General features: G+C 41.5%; 1 protein-coding gene across 2 annotated transcripts in view; it reads right to left on the bottom strand.

Annotated features, from left to right (window-relative positions):
- The window catches only part of kctd1 (potassium channel tetramerization domain containing 1), a 137,443-nt gene that overhangs the window by 94,583 nt on the left and 29,923 nt on the right, over nucleotides 1–12,937 (bottom strand). The window lies entirely within an intron of this gene.

Below are 12,937 nucleotides of genomic sequence, written 5' to 3' on the forward strand. Positions count from 1 at the left end.
CATTCCGACAAATTATCATCTCCTATTACTATTAACAGGCAAACATTGGCTTAACCTTGGCACATTGTCAATAGATACCTATGAACCAACAATATAATTGTTACCATGATACATTACTCAGCTATAAATTTTACCTGATCCATGGTAACATTATGTAGCTAGGCATTCAGACAGGAACATTAGAAACTGAGACAGGAGTCAGCTGCTTGTCCCCTCGAGCCTGTTCCCCAGATTATTAACATGCACATTTACCTAGGTCCCAACTTCTTGCACTGATACCCTCGATATCCAAAAATCTATCAATTCCTTTCTTGAATACACTCAGTGATGAATCTCCACTGCTAACTGGAGAGAGAATTCTAAAGATTTCATCAGGAAATTTCTTCTCCTCTTGGTTGTGAATGTTTAATCCTTGAAGAAACATCCTTATATTTAACCTGTCAAGCTTGTTAAGAACTCCTTATGATTTTAATCTGATGATCTGTTCTTCTCCCCCACCCCAAATGAAGAGTGTATAGATTAATCTGCTTAATCTTCCCTTGTAAAATACCACTCTGCCCCTCCATTTCTGTAATTCATCTGGTTAACCTTCACTATACTTCCTCCCTCCATCCTTTCCTAGGTAATGAATAACACCACATGTGTGGTCTCGATACAGTTGGAGGGTGTATCTTTTTCATCTGCCACTCTGTTTTTCCAGCGTCACTCATCCCCTCCCTCACTGGCCTCCTTCTGCCTATTACCCTTCAGACCTCCTTAGTCCACCTATCACTTCCCAGGCCCTGCCATCCCCTCCCCCTCTCCTCTTTATACTGGCCATCTTCCCTCTCCACTATCAGTCCTGGTTCAGGACCTTGTCCCAAAACATTGACAATTCTCTTCCCCCTACAGATGCTGCTCAACCTGTTGGGTTCCTCCAGCAATATTGTTTTGCTCCAGATTCCAGCATCTGCAGTCTCTTCTGCCTCCGATGCACTACATTGTTAAGTTAGTTTTTCATTGTCACAAGTACCAGGGGAAAGTGAAAAACTTCTGTTTTGCATGCCATTCATACAGCAGATTGAGGTAGTACAAGGGAAAAGCAATAACAGAATCCAGAATAAAGTGTTAAGAGTTACAAAGAAAGTGCAGTGCAGGCTGCAAGGTACAAGGTCATACAAGGTAGATTGTGAAGTCAAGAGTCCATTGGTTTCTTAAGGTTGTTAGTTGGTCAGCTGTGGCTGGCAGCTCATTTATGGGAAGGAAAACTCTGATCTCAAACCTATGTTATGGCTATACCACTCATGAATTGCTGAGAAGTCACTCCCTTAATCACAGGACTGTGCAGAGAGTGGTGCGGACAGCCCAGCGTATCTGTAGTTGTGAACTTCCCATGATTCAGGACAAGGCCCAAAGGATTATTGGGGACCCGAGTCACCCCAACCACAAACTAATCCAGCTGCTACAATCTGGGAAACGGTACCGCAGCATAAAAGCCAGGACCAACAGGCTCCGGGGACAGCTTCTTCCACCAGGCCATCAGACTGATGAACTCGCGCTGATCTGAGTGTATTTCTGTTACATTGACTGTTCTATTTATAATAAATTACTGTATTTGCACATTGCACATCTAGATGGAGACGTAAGGATTTTTACTCATGTACAGTATGTGAAGGATGTAAGAAATAAAGTCAATTCAATTCAATTCATGGCTAAAATCAACACTTATGTCAGGAAGGACCTGGACCTACTGCAATTTTCCTATCACCACAATAGGTCTACAGCGAACGCGATCTCAATGGCTCTCCAGGTGGCCTTGGATCACCGGGTCAATGGAAACACCTATGTCAGAATGCTCCTTATTGACCATAGCTCTGCGTTTAACACCATCATTCCTACAGTCCTGAACGGAAAGCTACAGAATCTAAGCCTCTGTACCTCCCTCAGCAACTGGATCTTCAACTTCCTGACCAGAAGGCCACAATCTGTGCAGATTGAAAATAACATCTCCACCTCTCTGGCAATCAACACTGATGCACCACAGGGTGCTCTTCTCTCTCTACAAATGCAGTCTATAAATTTGCTGATGATTCAACCATTGTTGACAGAATTTCAGATGGTGATGAAAGCGCGTACAGGAGCGAGATACACCAGTCAGTAGAGTGGTGTTGCCGCAACAACCTTGCACTCAACGTCAGCAAGACCAAAGAGCTGATTGTGGACTTCAGACAAGGGAACAAAAACCAAATGTCATAGAGGGATCACAAATGGAGAGAGTGAGCAACTTCAAGTTCCTGGATGTCAATATCTCTGAGGACTTAACCTGGATGCAACATACTGATGCAGTTATAAAGAAGACAGGACAGCAGCTATTTCATGAGGAGTTTGAGGAGGTTTGGCTTGTCAACTAAAACACTCAAAAGCTTCTACAAATGTGCCACAGAGAATATTCTGACTGGCTGCATCACCATCTGGTTTGGGGAGGTGGGAGGCTACTGCTCAAGATCGAAGTAAGTTGCAGAAACTTGTACAATTAGTCAGTTCCATGGTATCCAAAACATCTTCAAGGAGCGATGACTTCTGAAGGCAGCGTCCATCATTAATGGCCCCTACACCCAGGACGTGCCCTCTTCTCATTGTTACCATAGGGAAGGAGGTACAGAAGCCTGAATGCACACACTCCGTGATTCAGGGACAGCTTCTTCCCCTCTGCCATCTGATCTCTAAATGGACATTGAACCTATGGACACTACCTAACTACTTTTTATTTCTGTTTTTTTTGTACCACTTAGTTTAACTTAACTTTTTATATATATATATATAAATAAAACTATAGTTAACTATATATATTTCTTACTGTTATTCAGCTTTTTTCCCTATAGTTATTAATCATTTATTTCATTATACTGCTACCAATAAGTTAACAAACTTGATGACATACGCTGGTGATATTAAACCTGATTCTGATTCATGGGAAAGACTTCCAGAGTAAACCCCGAGGAAAAACCTGAAACTGAAGTCCCTAAGGCAGTCCTATGTTAGATTCAATGCTGATTGGCAACCCTTGCAATGCCACTGGTGCCAAACTGTATTGATTTCTGCCTTTCCTTTGCCTGGAGAGGTTATGCCAGCTGCATGGGCAACAGCTTGCTCACCATCTTGAATGAAGATGATTTGAGTCAAACTCTGAATCAGGATCTTTAACACACTGAGGCCCCAGTTCCCACCCTCAAAGACATGCAGGTCACCAACGCAAGGTTTTGATCTTCTTATGGTCTTGCGCCTTAATGGTTACCTGCACCGCACTTTCTCTGTAGCTGTTACACTTTAATCTGCATTCTGTTATTGTCTTTCCTTGTATATCCTGAATGCACTGTGTAATGAACTGATCTATATGTTCTGTATGTAAGGTAAGTTTTAAGTTGTACCTCAGTACACGTGACAATAACCCAAAATAATTCCAATTCCAAAACAATAGAGGCATCCTCCAATCTAGTGAAGGACAGATTTTAGTTGTTTTCTGTTTGCAGTGGATTCTGGACATCTGTCCCTTGTTTTATTTTCTTATTCCTGCATAGGATGTGGATATCACTGGCCTGACCATCACTGCTAACCCCTCTCCATCTTCATCTCCTGGATATATTAGAGCAGCTCAGTTCTTGACCCAGCCTTGCTGTCAAATCTATTGGGTTAGGATGGATGACATTAGGGCAGAATGGTAGCATGCTGGTTAGGACATGACCTTACAGTGCCAGAGATCTCCAATGGAGGTTCTATTCCTCCCCTGCCTACAAGGTGTTTGTACATTCTCCCCGCTTCCCCCAACATTCCAAAGACCTACAGTTAGTGTTGGTGAGTAGTGGGGATGCTACGTGGATTTGTCAAAAGCGATACATTTCACTGAAACATCGAAACATACTGTACAATGTACATGTGACAAATAAAGCTAAGCCTTTTCCTTCTGGAAGATGTTTCTGAATTGGACAGATTTCTAGATAATTTTATTCCAGATTCACTTAAACAGTTTGCTCAACTGTTCTGATGGCTTTAGAGTTCCAGACCTCAGGTTAATAAGCCTTTGGATACCAGTCCAGCTAACTTCTTCTATCCCTCAACACAGATATCAAGGAAATCTAGCAGACCAGGAGTTTAGAAAACAAAATACAGTATTGTGATCTTCCCCTCAAATACACAAATTAAAATTAGTATTTTGAACTGGAAATCTTAAAAAAAACAGAAATGCCAATGAGTTGATTAAATGGATAATCTAGTCTCGAGGCTATGATTATGGTTCAGGGCTCTTTCGTGAAGACAAAATGTTCCCAAAATGGTTTAAATTCAGGACATGCAGACTGAAGGCAGCATATCCACAGGGAAATTGAGAATTTATTTCTGTGTGCAGCAGGAAACCTCCTGGACATATTGGAAAACTACAGGTTTGGAATGAGGAGCTGAGTAACAATGAGCATTAGTGACAAAACACAGCAGGTCGAGCAGCATCTCTGGGGGCAAAGGAACTGTCAATGTTTCAGGGCAACATCCCTGCAACACTCATGTTATGACCCAGAACATCGATAGTTCCTCCCCACCGCCCCCCCGCCAAAGATACTTCTCGACTCACTGTGTTCCTCCAACATATTGTTTGATGCTCTAGATTTCAGCATCTTCAGGCTCACTTACCTCCAGCTTTCTATGATATTCAAATCCTCTTGCAGTAATGGATAACATATACTTTCCCTTCTTAACTGCTTGCTATCTTTCAGTGTGGGAGTATGGGAACTGAGCAGAGTTCAGTCACAGCGGTCAAGTCTCTGGCACTGAGTATGGCTCTGTGGCTCAGAAGAAAAGCGGGGAAAAGAGGTGAGCTGCAGTGATATGGGATCCATTGGTTAGGACAAAAAAAAGGAGATCCTGTGTATGAGAATGAGATTCCCTGATGATATGTTGCCTCCATGGTGCCAGGATCTGGGACATCTCAGATCAAGTTCACAGCATTCTTAAGTGAGAGGTTGAACAGCCAGAGATTGTGGTCCATATCGTTAGCAATGACATGGATAGGAGGGATAAGGCCCTACAAGGTGAGTTGGGTGCTAAATTAAAGGACAGAACCTCCAGAATTATGATCTCAGGGATGCTACCCATGTCACATGCTAGTGAAAAATAGTGAGCCAGAAATAGGAAGATGCTATGGTTTAACATGTGGCTAAAGAGGCTGTGCAGGAAGGAAGGCTTCAGATTTTTGGATTGCTGGGCTCTCTTCCAGGGAATGTGGGACCTGTACATAAGGGATAGTTTGCATCTGAACTCAAGGGGGACTAATATCCTAAGGGGAAAGTTTGCTAGTGCTGCACAGGGCTGTGGGGAAGGTTTAAATAAGAGTTGCAGGGGATGGAACCCAGAGCACATGAAGAAATGGTGGAATGTTTATGGAGAAAGATGTTAAGCCTGCAAACAAAGTCAGGGTGGAACAAATGTTCTGAGTTGCATATATTTCAGTGCAAGGAGTATTGTAGAAAAAGTGGAGGAGCTTAGGGTATGGATGAGTACAAAGAATTATAATATTGGAGCCACTACTGAGACTTGGCTGCAAGAGGGGCAGGACTGGCAGCTCATCATTACGGGGTTCCATTATTTTAGATGTGATAGAGTGGGAGAGCTTAAAAGGGGAGGTGTGGCATTACTAGTCAGTGAAAATATCACAACAGTGTTCAGTCAGGACACATTGAAAGCTCATCTAGAGAGGCCTTGTGTGTAGAACAGAGGAATAAGAAAGGTATGACCATGTTAGCGGGTTTATATTATAGACCAACAAACAGACTGCGGGATTTAGAGGAGTAAATTTGTAGAGAGAGTGCAAACTGTTGCAAGAAACACAAGATTTTGATAGTAGGTTATTTTAACTTTCCATATGTTGACTGGGACTACATATTGTAAAAGGGCTGGATGGGAAAGAGTTTGTCAATTGTGTTCAGGGAAGTTTCCTTAATCTGTACATAGAAGTCCCAACTAGAGAGAGTGAAATACTAGATCTTCTATTAGGGAATGAGACAGGACAGATGACAGAAGTTTGTGTGTAGGATTTTTTGAACCTAATCACTAGATACAAAATATATCTAGTGATCATGATGCCACTAGGTTCAAAGTAATAATGGAATATGTTGAGATTCTAACTTGGAGAAATGCCACATGTTATGGTATCAGAAAGTATCTGGCAAGTCTGGATTGGAACAGATTGCTTTCTGGCAAAGGTGTACTGTACTTGGAAAGGCTGCCAAAAGTGAAATTTTGAGAGTGTAGAGCTTATAAGTCGCTGTCAGAATAAAATGCCAGAATAACAGGTTTGGGAAGTCTTTGTTTTCAAGAGATATTGAGCCCCTGGTTAAGAAAAAGGAGGTGCATAGCAGGGACAGGCAGGTCAGAACAAATGAGGTACTTGAGGAGTGTAGGAAATGCAAGAGAACCCTTAAGGAGGAAATGAGGAGGACAAAAAGGCGGCATGAGGTTGCCATTGTATGATAAGGTGAAGGTGAATCCCAAGGGCTTCCGCAGATATGTTAAGAGCAAAAGGATATCAAGTGACAAAATGGGTCCTCTGGAAGCTCAGATTAGTAATCTATGCATGGAGTGGAAAGAGAGAGGGGAGATCTTACATGATTTTTTGGATCTGTATTTACTCAGAAGAGGGACACAGAATCGGTAGAAGTGAGACAAAGCAGCAGTGGGGTCATGGACCCTATATAGATTACAGAGGAGGAGGTGTTTGCTGCCTTGAAGCAAATTAGGGTGGATAAATCCCCAGGCTTTGACAAGGTGTTCCCTCAGACCCTGTGGGAGGCTTCTGCAGAAATTACAGGGGCCCTAACAGAGATATTTAAAACATCCTTAGCTACAAATGAGAAGCCAGAGGATTGGAGGGCAGCTAATGTTGTTCTGTTGTTTAATAGCCAGGAAATTATAAGACTGTGAGCATCTGTAGTGGGAAGTTATTGGAAGGTGTTCTAAGTGACCAGATAAATGAGTATTTGGATAGACAGCAACTGATTACAGGTAGTCAGCATGGTTTTGTATATGGTAGGTCATGTCTAACCAATCTTACGAAATTTTCTGAAGAAGTTTCCAGGAAAGTTGATGAAGGGAAGGCAGTGGATGTTGTCTGCATGGACTTTAGTAAGGCCTTGCTTTGACAAGGTCCATTTGGGAGGTTGGTCAAGAATGTTCAGTTGCTTGGCATTCAAGATGAGGTAGTAAATTACATTAGACATTGGCTTCCTGGGCGAAGCCAGAGAAGGGTAGTAGATTATTGCCTCTCTGACTGGAGGCCTGTGACTTGTGGTGTGCTGCATCGATCAGTGCTGAGGCTGTTGTAGTTTGTCATCCAAATCAATATCCAGATGATAATGTGGTAAACTGGATCAGCAATTTTGTGGATGACTCCAAAACTGGAGGGGAGTGGACAGCGAGGAAGACTATCATGGTTTGCAGCAGGGTCTGGACTGGCTGGAAAAACAGGCTGAAAAATGGCAGATGGAAATTAATGCAGATAAATGTGAGGTGCTTCACTTTGGGAGGATCAATCAGAGTACTATAGGTCTTGCACAATAAGCAGTAGGGCACTGGGGAGTGGAACAGAGGAGTAGAACAGAGGGATCTGGATATATAGATCCATAATTCCTTGAAAGTGGCGTCACAGATAAACAAGGATGTAAAGAAAGCTTTCGGCACATTGGCCTTCATAAATCATTGTACTGAGTATAGGAGTTGGGATGTTATGTTGAAATTGTATAAGACTGTGAGGTCTAATTTGAAGTATTGTGTGCAGTTTGAGTCACCTACCTACAGGGAAGATATAAATAAGATTGAAAAAGTGCAAAGAAAATTTACAAGGTTATTGCTGGGACTTGAAGACCTGAGTTATAGGGAAAGATTGAACAGGTTAGGAATGTATTCTTTAGAACAGAGAAGATTGACAGGAGATTTGATAGAGGTATACAAATTTTTGAGGGATATAGATAGGGTAAATGCAAGCAGGTTGTTTCCACTGAGGGTGGGTGAGACGACAACTAAAGGTCATGAGTTAGAGGCAAAGCTGAAATGTTTAATGAGAACACAAAGGGAAACTTCTTCACTCAGAGGGAGGTGAGAGTGGAATAAGCTGCCAGCACAAGTGGTTGATGTGGGTTTGGTTTTAACATTTGAGAGAACTTTGGATAGGTACATGGATGGGAGGTGTTTGGAGGGCTATGGCCTGGGTGCAGGTCGATGGGACTGGGTAGATTTGGCACAGACTAAAGGGCCTGTTTTTGTGCAGTAGTGTTCTATGACTCTAGGACCTTAGAGTATGGAATGAAGTGCAGAAATCAGCAGCCAGTGGACAGATAATGAAACATTGAGATTACCAACTATCAACACAGAGAATTATCAGATTATTACTCTACAATAAAAAATGCGAAGACCCAGTCCTTAGTGGAACTGAAGCAGAGAATTTAGAAAGTAAAAAGAGGATTGTTGTAATCACACAATATGAAAATATGCCCTTCGGCCCACTGAGCACCCAGCACCCATTTACAATCAATCTTCATTGATCCCAGTTTATACTACCCACTTTCCCCATCAACTCCTCTCGATTTTATCACTCACATACACTCTTGGGGCAAATTTCAGCTATTAATTAATCTACCAATGTGGAAAACAGGCAGTCACAGGGAGAACTTACAAATTCCACACAGACAGCACCCAAGATTTGAATCTAGTTACTAGATTTGTGGGTAATGTTCACTCTAATTTTTAGTAGTCAGTGTGCGCAAAAATCTTATGTTGTGTAAATTTTTTTCCGGTGACATAAGTATGTGCGCACTGAATGCACACATGGCACAGTTTATGTAGGTTTACAAAATATTTGACATAAAACTGCACGGAATAACAACAAAATAACATACATATTTAAATCACTCAGTTATTTTTTCTCTCTCCTGTCTTTGGCATTTGCCCATTCTTTGTAAACTCTATCTAGACTAGTAAACTTCCATCCAATTGATAGCTTTTGATTCTCATTAACATATCCAAATGACATTCACCTAAACGGTTTCTTAGCTTGTTTTTGAGTTGATTCATTAGGCTAAAACCTCGCTCACAGTCCACACTAGACACAAGAAAGGTTCCCCCAACGTCCATCAACTGCGCAAGGTTGCAAAACTGTTCATTTTGAAGTACAAATGCCACCATTTGAGCAAAGTTTGAAATCAGTTTGGATTTAATTTGTTCTTGCACAGAAAATTTGAAATCATTAAACTGTCTAACTATTACAGTATTTCAGCCAGAAATCATGATATTTTAGACCTAAGGCATTAACTTGTTCATTGCCAAATGTGAAGTCACAATCTGCAATGGCGGAGAAATCAAAAACTGACCATTCTTGTGCCTCATCTTCAGGAACTTTGGTCTCCTCTGGGTTTGATAGTTTTCGTTCTTGCTTATCTGCACTCAACTGTAACATGCGTAGTGCTCCTGTAACGGGTAATGACGGGTTCTGTTGCCTGAGCTTTCACACACCGTCCAAATGTGATTTACTTGCCGAATGATGCTTCAAAAAGTCAAGTTTCCAAATATCATCCCACTTCTTTCCACTAGCAAATTCTCCAGCATCTTTCGCATCACGACAATACAAATAGATAACTCCAGTTTCCGAATCATACATAAATATTTCTCGTAGCTAAACGTTCATGACCCCATGAGCTTTCGGTGTAGCAGTTTCTACTATTTTGTTAAGCCATTCAACTTTAAACAAAGTTGCAGTTCTTTTGCGCTTCACACCCTTCACTTTTTTTGAATTCGACACAGTGAATCAATATTTTTTTCAATAAAAACTTAGTAAACTATCTACAGGAATTGAAACAGATCTTTGTAAACTTTACGATATGAACACTGTCCGCCAGTGATAGATGCACAAAGCGGAACAGGAATGCTGAGGTGACGTAAATTAGTGACATGCCTTGTGGTATTTGAAAAACCGATTAACTAGTTAACAGTAACATTTAGCTAAATGATTATTTTCAATAAGTATAATTATTAATTACTGCATTATTTTAGGTAACTAACCTTTTGCACGCACATTAATTTCCTTAGTGTGCTGGTTGAAAAACGTGTACGCGCACAGCTTAGAGGGAACATAGTCTGTGGGGCAGCTGCTCGCACTATCTGTTCCACAGAATGGGTATAGACAGCATGGATCTAGGAAAGTGTATTTAGATAAATCAAACATGAGGAAATCTGCAGATGCTGGAAATTCAAACAACACACACAAAATGCTAGTGGAACACAGCAGGCCAGGCAGCATCTATAGGAAGAAGCACTGTAGACGTTTTGGGTCTCGGCCCGAAACGTCGACAGTGCTTCTTCATAGATGCTGCCTGGCCTGCTGTGTTCCACCAGCATTTTGTGTGTGTTGTTTAGATAAATCAATTAACTTTCTTTTGAGATAATGTGAGGCAAACAAGAAAAAGAGGGGGCAATGATTAAGTGCATTTGACATTCAGAATCCTTTAATGGAGATCCACACAAGAGGTTGTTAAACAAAATTAGAGCACATGGGATTGGGCTAATATACAATTAATAAGCAGAGTAGGACTAAATGAGTTATTTTAAGTGGGGAGGCTGTGACAAGGTGGGGTTCCATGGGGATCAGTGCAGAGGCACTAGCAGTTCACCATGTCAATGATATGGACACCAATCCAAGGTTGGTGATGATACAAAACAGTGTGAACAGAGGCTGACGCAGTGGTGCTTCAGAAGGATACGGACAGGCTGAACAAAAGCCAAAGACATGACAGCTGGAATATAACAAGGAAAGTACGAAGGGTTTCACTTTGATCGAGAGATGCAAACAGATTTTTAAATGTTGAAGGATCAAATGGTTTCTGTGTTCTGAGAATCTTTAATATCCCAGTACAGAATCAGTGAAGTTTAACATTTAGGGATAATGAGCAAATATTACGTTGGTCCTTATTACAAAAGGATTTGACAGTAAGAAGAAGGAAATCTAAACAAAATTATAAAGCCACTCATGAGACATTAACAATTTATTTACAGCCTTGGTCTGCATACCTAAGGAAGGAGATGGGGTCTTAGAGATATGCTACACAGAAAGAGGCCCTAGATCCCACCAAACATTAACATCCACTGACTCTGTCTACACTTTACATCGCCTCAGCAAAGCAGCCAACATAATCAAAGTGCCCTCCCTTCACAGTCATTCGCTCTTCTCCCCGCTTCCATCATGGAGAAGATACAAAGGCTTTAGAACGTATCACCAGGCTAAAGGACAACTTTTATCCTGCTGTTTTAAGATTCTGGAATGGAACTCGTGTGATAAAGATGAATGCTTGGTCACCCAATCTTTGTCATGGCTCTGTCTGCCTGCACTGTACTTTATCTGTAAGGGTAACACTTTTTTCTTCATTCTGTTATTTTCCCTTTTGTACTACCTTGTTATATGGAGAGGTTTATATGATGGCACATAAACAAACTTTTCCCTGTATAATGGCACATGTGACAACAATGCACTAATTACTAATTACCATCCTTTCACACTAATCCCATCTTTATTCTCTTCACATTATTGGCAACTTCCATCCAGTTTCCGCCACTCACACACACACAGGAGGGGGCGATTTTTTCTACTGCGGCCAATTAACATAGCCTTTTTAATGCCATTAACCAAGGGGGCCATGGATACCAGGTTGGGAACCCCTGCCTGAATAAAGAAACTGATCTCACAGAAATGTACAAAACTCTTATAGGATTTAAAAGTGTAGAAACAGTGATGATGTTTAGACAAGACCATAAAATATGGGAGCAGAAGTAGGCCATTTGGCCCTTTGAGTCTGCTCTGCCATTTGATCATGGCTGATTTATTTTCAGCCCCATTCCCCCACCTTCTCCCCATAACCTTTATTTCCCTACCAATCAAGGACCTATCAACCTCTGCTTTAAAAATACCCAATGACGTGGCCTTCACAGCCCTCTGTGGTATCGAATTCCATAGATTCATCATCCTCTGGCTGAAGAAATTCCTCCTCATTTCAGTTCCAAAGGGACATCCCTTTATTCTGAAATTGTGTCCTCAGATCGTAGACTCTCACACATTCGGTATCTCTGAATGGAGTGTTTATAACAGGGCTCAGAGTCTCAGAATAAAAGGTGAACCATTCAGGGCAGAGATGGGATAAATTTTCTCCTGCCACAGGAATCTTTGGATTTTTTTTCCCCAAGGAAGCAGTGGAGTTTCAGTCACTGAGTGTATTGAATGGAATTTGGGGATATAGGGTAAGTATACTGAGGTCAAATATAAGACATGATCTTATCTAAAGATGGAACAGATACAAGGTGTCAAATGTGTGTGAGGGTGGATGCACTTCCTGAAAGGGCACTGGAAGCAGACATTTTCAGAAGTCGACAAAGAGAACTAGATAAATATTTGCAAGGGCAAATATTACAGGGAGGAGATGATGCCAGCATGGGTAAAATTGGCTAAAAAGCCTCCTTCAATTCAATGTTTCAATGAAAAATCAGTGCTAGCAAATTCTGGCACATAAGAATAACCGAGGAGTAGCCATTCAATGTCCTTCAAGGTGCAATTAATTTCATAAGTTGTTAATTCACCCATGTGTGTACAACAACACGTAGGTGGAATTGCCAGCAGCTGTACTTCACTCAGAGTTTTGGTGTTTCAGTCTGAAAGACCCTTGTAATCTCTGTAGATGTACAGTGGAAAATATTCTGGCTGGTTGCATCACAACCAGGTATGGAGGCTCAAATGCGCAGGATTGCAAGCAGCTGTGGGGTGGGGGGGGGGGGGGGTGTTGACTCAGTCAGATCCATCCCAGGCACAAACCTATCCATCGAGAGTATCTTCAACAGAGCATCAAGAAAATGGCATCCATTACTAAGGAACTTCACAATC

This window comes from Hemitrygon akajei, chromosome 1, assembly GCF_048418815.1.
Source record: "Hemitrygon akajei chromosome 1, sHemAka1.3, whole genome shotgun sequence".
Lineage (NCBI taxonomy): Eukaryota > Metazoa > Chordata > Chondrichthyes > Myliobatiformes > Dasyatidae > Hemitrygon > Hemitrygon akajei.